The 15,343-nt window shown below is 36.5% G+C and overlaps 1 protein-coding gene across 1 annotated transcript in view; it reads right to left on the bottom strand.

The window, feature by feature from the left end:
- The window catches only part of ENTHD1 (ENTH domain containing 1), a 102,534-nt gene that overhangs the window by 43,362 nt on the left and 43,829 nt on the right, over positions 1-15,343 (bottom strand). The gene's annotated exons all lie outside the window — the stretch shown is intronic.

Genomic DNA, 15,343 nt, shown 5'->3' with positions numbered 1-15,343 from the left:
TGATTTGCCACTTTTCATAATTCAGCTTTTATTCTGAAGTCATTGTAGATTCATATCCAGTTGTAAGAAATAATACAGAGAGATCTTGTGTATCCTTTATCCAGTTTCCCTTAAAGGCAACATCTTGCAAAATTATAGTACAATATCATATCTAGGATATTGACATTGATATGATCGAAATACAGAACATTTCTATCACCATAAGGCTCCTTCCTGATGCCTTTTTATTACCATGCTCTGCTCCCCACAACTACTAATTTATTCTTCATTTCTGTAATTTTGACATTTGAAGAATGTTACATAAATGGAATCATACAGGATGTAACCTTTTGGGATTGGCTTTTTTCACCTGGCATAATTCCCGGAGATTCATCCAAGTTGTTGCATGTATCAGTAACTTGTTCCTTTTTATTGTCAAGTAGTGTCCATGGTATAGATGTATCACAGTTGGTTTAACCTGTTATAGGCCATCTAGATTGTTTCCAGAATTGTGCTATAATAAAGCTGCTGTGAACACAGTGTACAGTGTATGAAAATAAGTTTTCATATCTCTGAGATAAATGCCTAACAGTGAAAATGCTGGGTCTTATGGTAGCTACATATTTAGTTTTATAAGAAACTGTCAAACTGTTTTCCAGAGTAGCTGTACAATTTTACATTCCCACCAGTGATACATGAGGGATCCAGTATCTCTGCATGATCACCAGCATTTGGTGTTGTCACTGTTTTTTATTTTAGTTATTTTGATATTTCGTATTTCAAAATTATATATTCCTAAAGGCTAATGATGTTGATCTTTCCATCTGTTTATCTGTTACCTGTATTTGCTGAAATGACTGTTTATATCATTTGCCCATTTTCTAATTGGATTGTTTGTTTTTTAACTGTTGGGTCTTGAGACTTCTTTACATACTCCAGGTATTAGTTCTTTGCTGGTTATGTGGTTTGCAAATGTTTTCTCCCAGTTTGTGGTTTGCCTTTACATCCTCTTAACAGAGTCTTTCACAGAGCAAAATTTTTCAAATTGTGATGAGGTCTGACATCATTTTTGTTTTCTTTTATGGATCATGCTTTTGGCCAGCCCTAGACCCCAAGACTTTTCTCAAATATTTTTCTTAAAGTTTTATAGCTTCTCATTTTACAGTTAAATCTGTGATCCATTTGGAGTGAATTTCTGTATAAGGTTTAAGTTGAGTTTCATGGTTTTGCCTATGAATGTCTAGCTGCTCCAATATCATTTGATGAAAAAGTTATCCTTCTCCTTTGAATTTCTTTTGCACTTTGTCAAAAATCAGTTGGCTATATTTGTGTGGGTCTATTTCTTGGTTCTCAATTCTGTTCCACTGACCTAAGTGTCTCTCTATCAATACCACACTCCCTTGATTACAGTAGCTATGCAGTAGGCTTTAATATCAGGCAGAGTGATTACTCCCACTTTTTTTTTTTTTTCCCAAGATGGTTTAAGCTATTCTAGGCCCTGTGCCTTTACATACAAAATTTATTTATTTATTTATTTTTAAAAATCTTTTGGCCATGCTGTGCAGCATGTGGGATCTTAGTTCCCAACCAGGGATCAAACCCATGCCCCCTGCATTGGAAGCACAGAGTCTTAACCACTGGACCACCAGAGAAGTCCCTCCATACAAATTTTAGAATAAGCTTATTATCTATGTCTACAAAAACTTTGCTGAAATTTTAACAGGAAGTGCATCAAACCTATAGAGTAATTAGGGGCAGTTTTACTATGATATCTTTACTTTGTGGAGTCTTCCAATCCATGAACATGGTAGGTGTTTAATTGGGTGGTTTTAATTTCTTTCATCAGTATTTTATAATTTTCAGTATACTGATCCTGTACAGGTTTTGTTATAATTATACCTAAGGACTTCATTCCAGGGAAGTGATTATAAATGGCATATGTCTTAATTTCAGTTACTGTTAGTATATGTTCACTGTTAGTATATAAAAATGCAATTGATTTATGTATGTTGATCTTATATCCTACAACCTTGTTGAATTCACTTACTGGTTCTATGAGGTTTGTTGTATCGTTTCCTTGAGATTTTCTATGCAAACAATCATGTCACCTGTAAATAAGGACAATTTTATTTCTTCCTTTAAATTCTGCATGCTTTTCCTTTCTTTTTCTTGCCTTATTACAGTGGCTAGAACTTCCTATACTATGTTGAATAAGAGTCCTTGCCTTGTTCCTTATCTTAGAGGGAAAGCATTCACCCTTATTTATGATGTCAGTGTAACCAAAAGTGGGGTCCAGCTGCCGCTCAAAAGCCAATAAAGAGGCCATACTGGTGAAGAGGAAAGTTTGCTTTATTTTGGATACCAGCAACTGGGGAGGGGAGGGTGGACGTCTGTCCAAAGGTCGACTCCCCCCCACTGACAATCAGTGAGCAGGAGCTTTTATAGGCTTAGGGAGGGGGCTACATGCAGAAACAGCACAGTCAACTCTGACAGTCATCTTGAAATTGGTCATTGGTGGTCTGATCAGCGTCATCTTGATTGTTTTAAGTACAGTTAATCTTCAGTTCCAGGATCAGTTTGTTCCCATTTCCTTGGGGCCAATTCTTGGAGTTGTACCAGCTTATGTCATGGCTACAGTCTGGTCATCATGTAGTTAACCTCTTCCACCTGGTGGGGGTTTCAGTACCTATAAGACACTTCACAGGATACGGCTCAGAATATTATCTATAGCCCTTGAGAAGGAGCTTAAAGGTCCTTGACTATGCTCGATGACTAAACTATTATTATTTGGTCTTCTTTGACTGTTTTCCTTTGTTTCTGCATTTTCTCACTTCTCTGATTAAACTTATTCTTTGGCTAAAGCTTTTCCACAGACAAAAGGCAGGCTGAGGACATGGAGGGCATAGACCATAGGGTCCTGTTCCATTATACTAGCTGTAGGTTTTGTATAGATGATCTTTATCAATTTAAGGAAATTCCCTTCTATTTATAATTTGTTAAGAGTTTTTATCTTAAATGGGTGTTGAATTATGTCAAATGCTTTTCTGCATCACTTGACATAATCCTGATTTTTTCTTCTTTAATCTGTAGATATGATGAACTACATTGACTGATTTTCAAATGTTGAACCAGCCTTCCATACCTAGATCAAATCCCCCTTGGTCATGGTATATAATTCTTTTTATACATTGTTGGATTCAACTGGATAAGTCTTTTTGAGGGTTTCTGTATAATTTCATGAGAGGTAATAGTCTGTATTTTCTTTTTTCATATATTTTTAAAAATTTTTATTTATTTATTTATGGCTGTGTTGGGTCTTCGTTTCTGTGCGAGGGCTTTCTCTAGTTGTGGCAAGTGGGGGCCACTCTTCATCGCGGTCCACGGGCCTCTCACTATCGCAGCCTCTCTTGTTGCGGAGCACAGGCTCCAGACGTGCAGGCTCAGTAATTGTGGCTCACGGGCCTAGCTGCTCTGTAGCATGCAGGATCTTCCCAGACCAGGGCTCGAACCCATGTCCCCTGCATTGGCAGGCATATTCTCAACCACTACGCCACCAGGGAAGCCCCTCATATTGTTTTTGTCTGGTGTTGGTATCAGGGTAATACCTCATAAAATGAATTGGGAAGGGTTCCCTCCTATTTTCTGGATGTAAAACTCATGTTAATCCTTCTTTAAAAGTTTGGTAGGGAATTCCCTGGCAGTCCAGTGGTTAGGACTCTGAGCTTCCACTGCAGGGGGCATGGATTCAATCCCTGGTCAGGGAACTAAGATCCCACAAGCCTCACAGTGTGACCAAAAAAAAAAAAAAAGTTTGATATAATTCTCCAGTAAAACCATCTGGGTCCAGAGACTTTTTTTTTTTCAGGACACTTATAAATTCAATTTTTGTAAGAGCTGCAGGTTGTGGTTCATCTTGTTTGAGTTTTAGTAGTTTGTACTTTCTTAGAAATTGTTCTATTTCTTCTAAGTTGTCAATTTTATGAGCATAAAATTGGTAGTAATACTTTATTGTCCTTTTATGGCTACAAGAACTGCAGTGATATCCCATTCCATCCTGATATTGGTGATTTGGATCTTTTCTCTTTATCTTTGTCAGTGTTACTACAGGTTCATCAATTACATATTTTTCAAAGAACTGGCTTTCTGTATCATTCATTTTCTCTGTTAACCGCTTTCCTGTTCTCAATTTCACTGATTTCTGCTCTTTACTATTCCCTTTCTTCTGTTTCCTATAGGTTTATTTTGCTTTTCTTAGATTTTTTGAAGAAGGAACTTAGATTATTGATTTTAGACCTTTTCTCTCTTTTTTTAAAAATTATATTCCTCTTTTCTAATTTAAGCGTTTAGGGCTATAACCTTCCTTCTCACCTCTACTTTAGTTGTGTCTCATATATTTTGATATGTTGTGTTGCCTTCTCATTTAGCTCTATGTATTCTAAAATTTCCTCTGAGCTTCCTCTTTGACCTATGGATAATTTAGAAGTTTTTCAATTACCAAAAAAATTTTAAGGTAAAATTCACCCAATTCAATTCTGATCTGTTGGGTTCCGGCAATCTCTTCTCATTTACATCCCTATGTTCTTTCTCTGATACTCAGAATCCCAGGTGTTAAGGACACCAAAGATGAAGCAAATAAAGTACCACATGATTATTATTTGATTCACGCCACATTATACTCACATAATCTCAGATAAAAAGTACCAACATCTCAGAATAAAAATACCAACTGAATGAAAGGTAAATTTTATTTTACATTTTTAGGGATTATTTTCTTTAGTTCACTTTTGTCTTATAATTGTGCAAAATATTTCCAGGGTTCCAATGACAAATCTAAAAACAAGGTATAATCAAAGAAATCTAGCTATTTCCCCTCTCTACCTTGTTCCTTCTGTCCCCTACCTTCCTTCCTTTTCTTTTTTTTCTTTTTCTGTATTTCTTTCTTTTTTAATGTTATGGTTTATCTTTACATGTTACTTCTTTAATATAAACAAATGGAAAATCCAGGAATGGGGCCAAATATAAATGGGAATTTATTATGTGATTGAAGCCACATTTCAAATCAATGGGGAAAAGATAGATTATTCAACAAATGATGCTGAGACAACTGATTATCATTTGTAAAAATAAAATTTTTAAAGTGGATCTCTAGGGACTTCCCTGGTGGCACAGTGGATAAGGCTCCATGCTCCCAATGCAGGGGGCCTGGGTTTGATCCCTGGTCAGGGAACTAGATCCCATAGGCATGCCACAACTAAGAGTTCACATGCCACACCTAAGGAGCCCATGTGCCACAACTAAGCCCCGGAACAACCAACTAAATAAATTTTTTCTTTTTAAAGTGGATCTCTAACACTCTCCATCTATCAAAACAAATTCTTGATAGATAGCATTTAAATACATGTTTAAAATTAAAGCATAAAAAGACTGGGATAGTTTCTTACAAAAATAAACATGCTATTACCACAGAGCTCAGCAACTGCGCTCCTTGGTATATACCCAAAGGAGTTAAAAATTTATGTCCACACAAAAACCTACACATCATTGTTTATAGTAGCTTTATTCATAATTGCCAAAGGTTGGAAGCAAGCAAGATGTCCTTCAGTAGGTGAATGGATTAATAAACTGTGGTATATCGAAACAATGGCATGTTATTCAGCACTAAAAAGAAATGAGCTATCAAGTCATGAAAAGATATGGAGAAATCTTAAATGCATATTACTAAGTAAAAGAAGTCAATCTGAAAAGACTTCACACTGTATAATTCCAAGTATATGACTTCCTGGAAAAGGTAAAATTATGGAGAGTGTAAAAAAATAATTGGTTGCCAGGGGTTAGTGGGGAGGAAGGAGTGAATAGGTGGAGCACAGAGGGTTTTTAGCGCAATGGAACTATTCTCTATATAATAATGGCAGATACATAACATTATACATTTGTCAAAATCTTTAGACTATACAACACCAGGAGTGAACCCTAATGTAAACTATGGTCTTTGGGTGATATTGAAGTGTTAATTTAGGTTCACTGATGATAACAAATGTACCACTCTGATGAGGGATACTGATAGTGGGGTGTGGGGTGGGGATGGGCGTATATAGGGAAATCTCTGTACCTTCTTCTCAATTTTGCTGAATCTAAAACTGATCTAAATAATAGTCTGTTAAAATAAAAAGCCAAGGTGACATTTTATAAAGTCTTAGGCTAGAGAAAGTCGTTTTAGAAATGACTTAATATCTAGAAGCTGTTAAAAAAAAGGCACATTTGGGGCTTCCCTGGTGGCACAGTGGTTGAGAGTCTGCCTGCCGATGCAGGGGACACAGGTTCGTGCCCCGGTCCGGGAAGATCCCACATGCCGTGGAGTGGCTGGGCCTGTGAGCCATGGCCGCTGAGCCTGCGCGTCCGGAGCCTGTGCTCCGCAACGGGAGAGGCCACAACAGTAAGAGGCCCGCGTACTGCAAAAAAAAAAAAAAAAAGAATACAGCACAAGATAAATAAGTACTAGGGATGTAATGTATAACATGATAAATATAATTAACACTGCTGTATATTATATATGAAAGTTGTTAAGAAAGTAAATCCTAAGAATTCTCATCACAAGGAAAAACGTTTTTTTCTTTTATTTTGTATCTATATGAAATGATGGATGTTTACTAAACTTAACCGTGGTAATCATTTCATGATGTAAAAAGAAAAGAAAAGAAACAGAAAAATTCCTGGCAGCTATGCATTCTATTTGAAGTTGTGATAAGAACTAATTTTTATGTTTACTGTTGATAAAGAGATTTTTTTAAATGTCCATTTTTTGATGCTGCATTGGAAATCCCTTACAATTTTAAAGGAAAACCACATACCCTTGACATCTTGGCCTCTGTCTCTGCAAGTTCTCTACCTCCAGGCCTTAAAGCAGCAAGGGTGGTACCCTCACTGTCCAACAGCGTTTTCTTCAATACTAGAAATGTTCTCATCTGCACCATCCAACATGGTAGCCTCCAGCCATATGTGACTGTTGAGCATTTGAAACGTGCCTAGTGTGCCTGAGAAACTAAAGTTTTCATTTAATTTTATTAATTTAAATTTAAATAGTCACATGTGTCTAGTAGCTACCTTAGGGAAGTTGTAATATTTGCGAACAGAAGGTTGATTATTGAGACTTCTATTAAGTGTGTGAATTAGTCCCCTGTTCTTTCCCTCCTTGTGTTTAAATCTTTTTTGAAAAATTAATAATAATGGTGATAATGAAAAAAGAATACAGCAATCTATATGTACTAATATAGAAATATGTCCATAATATATAGTTTAGTGAAAAAAGCGTATTTTGGAACAATTTACATCGAATGATTGCATTTATTATAGAGAAAGATGAAGATATATTATTTAGTTAAAAGTATGCATATCTTGAATGAATGAGCAGTATATCTTGAATGAATCCATTTAGGTAAAAAATGTATGGACACAGAAAATTTCCCCCCCAAAATTCATAAAAATCTTTGTAATGACTGCCTCTGAGGAAGGGAACTGAAAGAGTATAGAGAAGTAAGAAGAAACTTTGTTTTTCACTCTTTACCCTTTTATATTGTTTAAACTTTTTTCAACAAGTATTTTCTAACTTAAAAAGAATAAAAGCCCAAACATGAAAACAAAGGACTTTTAAGCACAAAGCAATGATGCAGAAAAGCGATAAAAGGATGGTGAATTAACATAATTAGAATAAGTATAATTTCCATTTCTCTAACAGCTTTGATGAATTCAAATTTTTGCAAATATAATAAATTATATGCTAATAGATCCAAGGATAAAAACTGTTCACTCTTCACCTAACAAATAATAAACAGAGGCAGTAAGACGTAAACAGTTATCTTCTGTCACTAGCGATTTAGTAATGCACAACTACACTGAAGGCTTCGGTCAGATTTACTTTTGTGTGAACCAATTTATAGCATCCCTAACTGTTGCTATGGAAACAACTGAGACCAAAAAAATCACAACCTCATTGTTGAATCTCCTCAAGCAAGAAAAGAGGAAGGTCTTTTGAGCTGGTGAAAAGCTACAAATAGTCTTATTAATTAGCAAATTTAATAATAAAAATTCTGGACAGTACACAGAGAGAAAACTCATCCAAGTGTCATAAATTTAAAGGCTTTCCTTAGTTTTGACGGTATCAGAGGCAAGTACTATTCTGCTTTTGAAAGCCCTATTCTGTTAAGAATTTTATTTACTGCTTTTAGATCATTTTCACATTTGTAGAAAGAAAATAGTTAAAAGAAGTTTCCATTTAAAGTTTTTAAAAGATTTTTTTAAGCACTCCTCATTTTTCCTAAGCAATCAACGATATCATTTCTTTCTCATTCTGTATTAAAAACATGAAAATTTTAACGTAGATGCAGTACATTTGGCAACAACAATTAGATTTACTACTCAACTTGGTAGGTTTTGTCTTATGCTACAAAAGCAGATTACTGAAGAGGACATATTGGATTGCATCAAATGTTCATGACAGTAATAACAGTAATGCTTGTCAGTAGGATGATGGAATAGTGTCCTGATATAGTAATGCTCTGAAAAAGGAAAATCTAGCTTTAAACTTCTTTTGAGATACGGGTACCATTTTCTGCTCACAGATATAAGACGTGAAATGATGTAAGCCAATTACGGTGGGTTCTTCTAAAGTAAGAAAAAACAATAATAATGAGAATTTAAAGACTGATTAAAAAAAAAAAAACCACTAGGTGATATTTTATGTCTTTGTTACCCTCTAAAGCACATAAGATTATTCAAGTCTATTCTCTTCTTTAAAAGCCATCAGGAGCAAATAAACTGATCACAGATTTTAAAATCATTTTGACTTAATGTCATATCTTTGAAAATAACCTCTGTATTTTCAATCTGTGGACTATTATGCAATTAAGAAACAGTGAAATTTTAATTTTATGTACTTTTCTGAGCTGCTAGAAAATCTTGTAAATCCAATACCTACTTGGTTGGGGAAAAGGGCTGGGAACAGAAGGCCAAGAAATAATTTCAACCCTCCCTCACAGGAACTGTGGCAGAACACTAAACAAAGCATTCTGAGCAGAAGGCCAAACAAGCCTGTATCACAGGAAAAGAGGGGAAGGGAGCTAATACTGAGCGTCTACTCATTCATTCATTTCACTTTTCATTAACAAGAATTTGACAACTGAAGATTCAATAATGAATAAGACTAGAAAGGTCTCTAAAGCACCTGAAGAGGATCTTTCCTTTTAGTAGGAGAAACACACATAAAACAGAAGAATGAATCAATGAGATAATTTCATACAGTCTTGAGTGGAACAGGTTTCCAGTCAAGATGGTTCTATGTGTTCATATTTCAGGGATATGTGTTCTCCAAACACATAGTAATGAAAGAGAAAATACAAAGGTGAGAATTAAAGGTACAGTCATGCTAAAAGACAAGATGAACATCTTCATGGATGAGAGCACGAACACAAAACACATGATGGTAAGGAGGCTGAAGCTGTGGACCTTTGGGACTTTGGGTCCAGAAAAAAGCAGAGAAAACCAGAAGCTCAATTCCAGAGTGGTAAACACAGATTTACCACTGTGGTGTGTTAGTTTCTGACCATCCAAGATAGGCGTGCTGAATATGGGTTCACTGCTTGAAACTACGCCGGGCACTGAGCTTCACTACTTACAAAGGAAGCTGAAATAACCTGGCATCAGTCACAGCCTGGGACTATGGCTTCTAAAAGTAGTATACAAGCAGGCGAGAACTAAACTTCACTAGCAACTGAGCCACAGCATCCTGTGGTCTGGGGACCGGATCTGCAATATCTCTGACATGAGCAAAAGAAAGGAGCCCCAAGCTGCCTGGGTAGGTTCTGAATGTGCTACGTAGTCCCAGGTGTCAGGAGGAGGCAAATGAAAAACTGTTAGGCAGGAAAGGTTAAGGACACTCAGAGAATAAGAAAGATAAAAAACTTGAGCCACTCAAGGAGAGCTTACAAACCAGTTTTCCAAAACACAGAAAGAAAACTGAACCCACTCCTGACAAAATGAAACTAAGAAATCTAAAAAGCATATAAAACTAAGTATATTTAGTTCTCAAAAAGAAAATGGAAAGGATAGCATTAATTTAAAGAAATAAAAAAAACAAGAAGCCAAAACAGGCAGAGATGAAATGAGTACAAATGAATATCCTGTAAAAAAGCAATGCAATAGCTATCGAAATAAAACACTTAATGGACAGCGAAAATTCTAGAGTGGACAGAGGTGAAAGGAGAAGAAAATGAACTGGAAGATGGTTCTGATTAATTACCTAAAATGCAGCATGGAGACATAATGAAACAAAAAACTACTTTTTTTTTTTAAGTTTTTTTTTTTAACATCTTTATTGGAGTATAATTGCTTTACAATGGTGTGTTAGTTTCTGCTTTTTAACAAAGTGAATCAGCTATACATATACATGTATCCCCATATCTCTTCCCTCTTGCGTCTCCCTCCCTCCCACCCTCCCTATCCCACCCCTCTAGGTGGTCACAAAGCACTGAGCTGATCTCCCTGTGCTCTGCGGCTGCTTCCCACTAGCTATCGGTTTTATGGTTTTACGTTTGGTAGTGTATATATGTACATGCCACTCTCTCACTTTGTTCCAGCTTACCCTTCCCCCTCCCCATATTCTCGAGTCCATTCTCCAGTAGGTCTGCATCTTTATTCCCGTCCTGCCCCTAGGTTCTTCATGACCATTTTTCTTTTTTATTTTTTTTTACAAAAATCTACTTTTAAAAGCAGTTGTTGGGGACAGACGGTTCCTAGACTTAACACAACGACTATTTCATAATGTATGCAAATGTCAAATCACTATGTAGTATACCTGAAACTAACATAATATTGCACATTAACTATATTTCAATAAAAATTTTAATAAAATAAAGCAGTTGAAAGACATAGAAAATGAGAGATTAAGTGGCCCAATATATACCTAAAAGAAATTAATCAGAAAAAAAAATGTCAAGGAAATAGAGAAAAAAATATTATTTGAGGAGTTATATATGCCAGAATTAAAGATGTGTGTTCTTATGTGAAAGTACAAATAGAAGTAAGTAGGTGCATGTCTGGGAAGGTCAGAGAACACTGAAGAACAGAGCAGGTTCCAGTTCTGATTCAGTGGCCCCCTCCCTCAGGATCAAGCTTGGAGATCCTATAAGGGGATGACATCAAAATGAGAAGAATTTTTTGTTCTAATTCTGTGAAAAATGACGTTGGTAATTTGATAAGGATTGCATTGAATCTGTAGATTGCTTTGGGTAGTATAGTCATTTTCACAATATTGATTCTTCCAATCCAAGAACATGGTATATCTCTCCATCTGTTTGTGCCATCTTTTATTTCTTTCATCAGTATCTTATAGTTTTCTGAGTATAGGTCTTTTGCCTCCTTAGGTAGGTTTATTCCTAGGTATATGGGAGGAAGATCTAAATAGACATTTAGCCAAAGAAGACATACAGATGGTTAAAAAGCACATGAAAAGATGCTCAACATCACTAATTATTAGAGAAATGCAAATCAAAACTACAATGAGGTATCATCTCACACTGGTCAGAATGACAATCATCAAAAATCTACAAACAATAAATGCTGGAGAGGGGGTGGAGAATAGGGAACCCTCCTATGCTACAGTGTACTCATACACTGACACAGTCACCAGGGAGAACAGTATGGAGTTTCCTTAAAAAACTAAAACTAAAACCATATGACCCTGAAATCCCACTCCTGGGCATTTATCCAGAGAAAACCATAATTTGAAAAGATACATGTACCCCAATGTTCATTGCAGCACTATGTACAATAGCCAGGACATGGAAGCAACCTAAGTGTTCATCCACAGAGGAATGGATAAAGGAGATGTCGTACATATATACAGTACAATGGAATATTACTCAGCCATAAAAAAGAACAAAGTAATGCCATTTGCAGCAACATGGATGGACCTAAAGATTGTCATACTGAGTGAAGTCAGACAGAGGAAGGCAAATATCATATGATATCACTTATATGTGGAATCTAAACAAAAAGGCTACAAATGAACTTATCTACAAAACAGAAACAGAGTTACAGATGTAGAAAATAAACTTATGGTTAACTGGGGGGGAAGGGGGGAAGAGTAAATTGGAAGACTGGGATTGACACACACACACACTACTATATATAAAATAGATAATGAATAAGGACCTACTGTATAGCACAGGGAGCTCTACTCAATACTCTGTAATGGTCTATATGGGAAAAGAATCTAAAAGAGAGTTGGATACATGTATATGTATAACAGATTCACTTTGCTGTATACCGGAAACTAATACAACATTGTAAATCAACTATACCCCAATAAAAAAATTTTTTTAAAATGAGAAGAAAACCGTGAGGGGCCGCAGGAGAGATGGCGTGGCTATTCTGAACTGGTATGTTTGTGTGTGAGGGGTGTGAGGGTGTCTAGTTGGCTTTAGCCTGGGGCAGAAGGTGGCCTGTGCAATGGTTGAACAAAATAAGGAAGGAGTTGGTGGAATTACTGCCCACTCAATGCCTTGGAACCTGCCTGCACACCTGCTGTGAGTCAGAGAGCTAAACTCGGGAGGGAGTGCTTCTGGTGAGTGCAGAAGCCCTGAGGAGGTAAGAACACTCAGTGGGGACTGACTAGGTAGGCTTGAGAAGATGCTTCTTCACACTTCCTTTTCCTATCCCCCAGGGCAGGTGGTTTACAATTTAAGGAGTGTCTCCCTCTAAATCTGCTTCTTCTTGGGGTGCTAAGGATAAAGATCTAATGTGAGGCATTGATCCTCAGAGTGAGGAATGATTAACTCTGGTATTCTTGGAGGGAACGGGGAGGGGAGAGAGGTGCTCTCCACCGTAGAGTCCACTTCCCCTACGTTCCACTTAAGCTGATAGGGCTGACACAGACTAAGGTGCAACCTCTAGCAATCCTAGACAGAGCAGCCATAACCCAGAGGGGTAACCAGTCATTTGGGGATCAAAACTATCAAAAAAAAAACCCGAATTACAGGTTTTTTCAGAAGCACAGATATTAGAAAAGATGGACCAAGAATTTAAAATAAACTTAATACACATACTAAAATAAATAAGGAAAGGGATAAGCAATATGAAACAGGAAAAAACACAATAAAAAGAATGAAATAGAAATATTAAATATCAAATGTAAAAAACAGAATGTTGAAATAGAGAACACAGATGGGATAAACAGTGGAATGAACATAGCTGAGAACAAATTATTAAACTGGAAGATCAGATTGAGAAACTCTAGAGGAAGAAAAAAGAAAACAATAAATAGGAACTATAAAGAAAAGTTAAGAGATATGAAGATAGAAAGGGAATTACTAATATCCAGATAAGAAGAGCCCATATAAGAAAGAGAGAAAATGAAAATAAAGTAAGAAATATTTGAACCAGAGATAACTGTCTCAGAATTAAATAAAGATGAAAGACCTTCCACTGGAAAGTCTCATTGGGTGACAAAGAAGAAAGAGAAGGAAAATCACACTTAAGCATATTAGAGTAAAATTTAAGTCTTTTCAACAATGGTGTTGAAACAATTGGATATCTGTAGGGAAAAGAAATTTTTTTTTTTTTTAAAACCTCAACCTGTACTTCACACCTTATACAAAAGTTAAATCAAAATAGATCACAGGGCTTCCCTGGTGGCGCAGTGGTTGAGAGTCCGCCTGCCGATGCAGGGGACATGGGTTCGTGCCCCGGTTCGGGAGGATCCCGCGTGCCGCGGAGCAGTTGGGCCCGTGAGCCATGGCCGCTGAGCCTGCGCGTCCGGAGCCTGTTCTCCGCAACGGGAGAGGCCACGGCAGTGAGAGGCCCACGTACCGCAAAAAAAAAAAAAAAAAATAGATCACAGACCTAAATGGAAAGCATGAAACTATAAAGCTTTTAGGAGAAAATCTACACAACCTTGGGTTAGACAAAGAGTTCTTAGATATGACACCAAAAGCACGATTCACAAAATTGATAAATTGGACTTCACCAAAATTTAAAACTGTTGCTCTGTTAAGATACTGTTAAAAAGAAAAGACAAGCCACAGACTGGAAGAAAATATATGCAGGTCACCTCTCTGACAAAGGACTTGAATCCAGAATAAATGACGAATTCTAAAAACTCAATGGTAAAAAACAACCTAGTTAGAAAATGGGCAAAAAATATGAATATATATATTTAACCAAAGAGAAGTTATGATGGCACAAATAAGCACATAAAAAGATGTTCAATATCATTAGCCATTTGGGAAACACCAATTAAAACCACAATGAGATCTCACCAGAAACCTAGTAGAATAACTAAAATTAAAATAGTGGCAATACCAAAAGTGGGTGAGGATGCAGAGAAACTGGATCTCTCATACACTGCTGGTGGATGTAAGACGGTACAGCCACACTGGAAAACCGTCTGACAGTTTCTTAAAAAACTTAGTATGCACTTACCATGCAATCCAGCAAGCGCACTCTTGGACAGTTATCCCAGATATATGAAAACTTCACATACAAAAACCTGTACACAGATGTTCACAGCAGCTTTATTCATAAACAGCCCCAAACTGGAAACACTCAACTATCCTTCAGTGGGTGAATGGTTGAATAAACTCTGGTACATCTATACTATGGGATGCTACTTAACAATAAAAAGGCATGAATTATTGATTCCTGCAACAACCTGAGTGGATCTCAAGAGCATTACGCTGAGTGAAAAATAAAATCTATCTCAAAAAGTTACGTATAGTCTGTGTCCATTTACACAACATTCTAGAAATAACAAAACAACAGAGATGGAGAAAAGATTAGTGGTTGCCCGTATACGGGGTTGGGAGGAGTGGGATGGGGTGAATAGCATGAGGAACTTCTTTTGCGGTGATAGAACAGTTCTGTATCTTGATTTTGGTGCTGGTTATAGGAATCTATACTTAGGATGAATTACATAGAACACATACACACACAATGCAGGTTAAAAAAATGGATACTGAATTGAAAATTTGAAAACTGAGTAAGGTCTGTAGTCTAGTTAGCATAACATGCCAATGTTTATTTCCTGATTTTGATATTGTACTACTATAGCTATATAGAAGTCAACACAGGGGAAAGCTGGGTGAAGGGTACATGGGACTCTGTACTGTTTCTGCAACATCCTATAAGTCTATAATTATTTCGCAATAAAAACCTTTTTTAAATGCGTAGAGTAAGATGGACTGTTCAAAACGTTAAATATTGCTTATCCACGGGGGATAAATAAGACCCCTATATTACACTATACAGCAAAATTCCAGAGGGCATAAAATCTGAACATGGGAAGAAAAAATAAGACACCTTTATTATATTAGGA

The sequence above is a fragment of the Globicephala melas genome, chromosome 10 (assembly GCF_963455315.2).
Source record: "Globicephala melas chromosome 10, mGloMel1.2, whole genome shotgun sequence".
NCBI classification, from domain to species: Eukaryota; Metazoa; Chordata; class Mammalia; order Artiodactyla; family Delphinidae; genus Globicephala; species Globicephala melas.
Note: the sequence above shows the minus strand (reverse complement) of the source record. Positions and strands in the feature narration are given on the sequence as shown.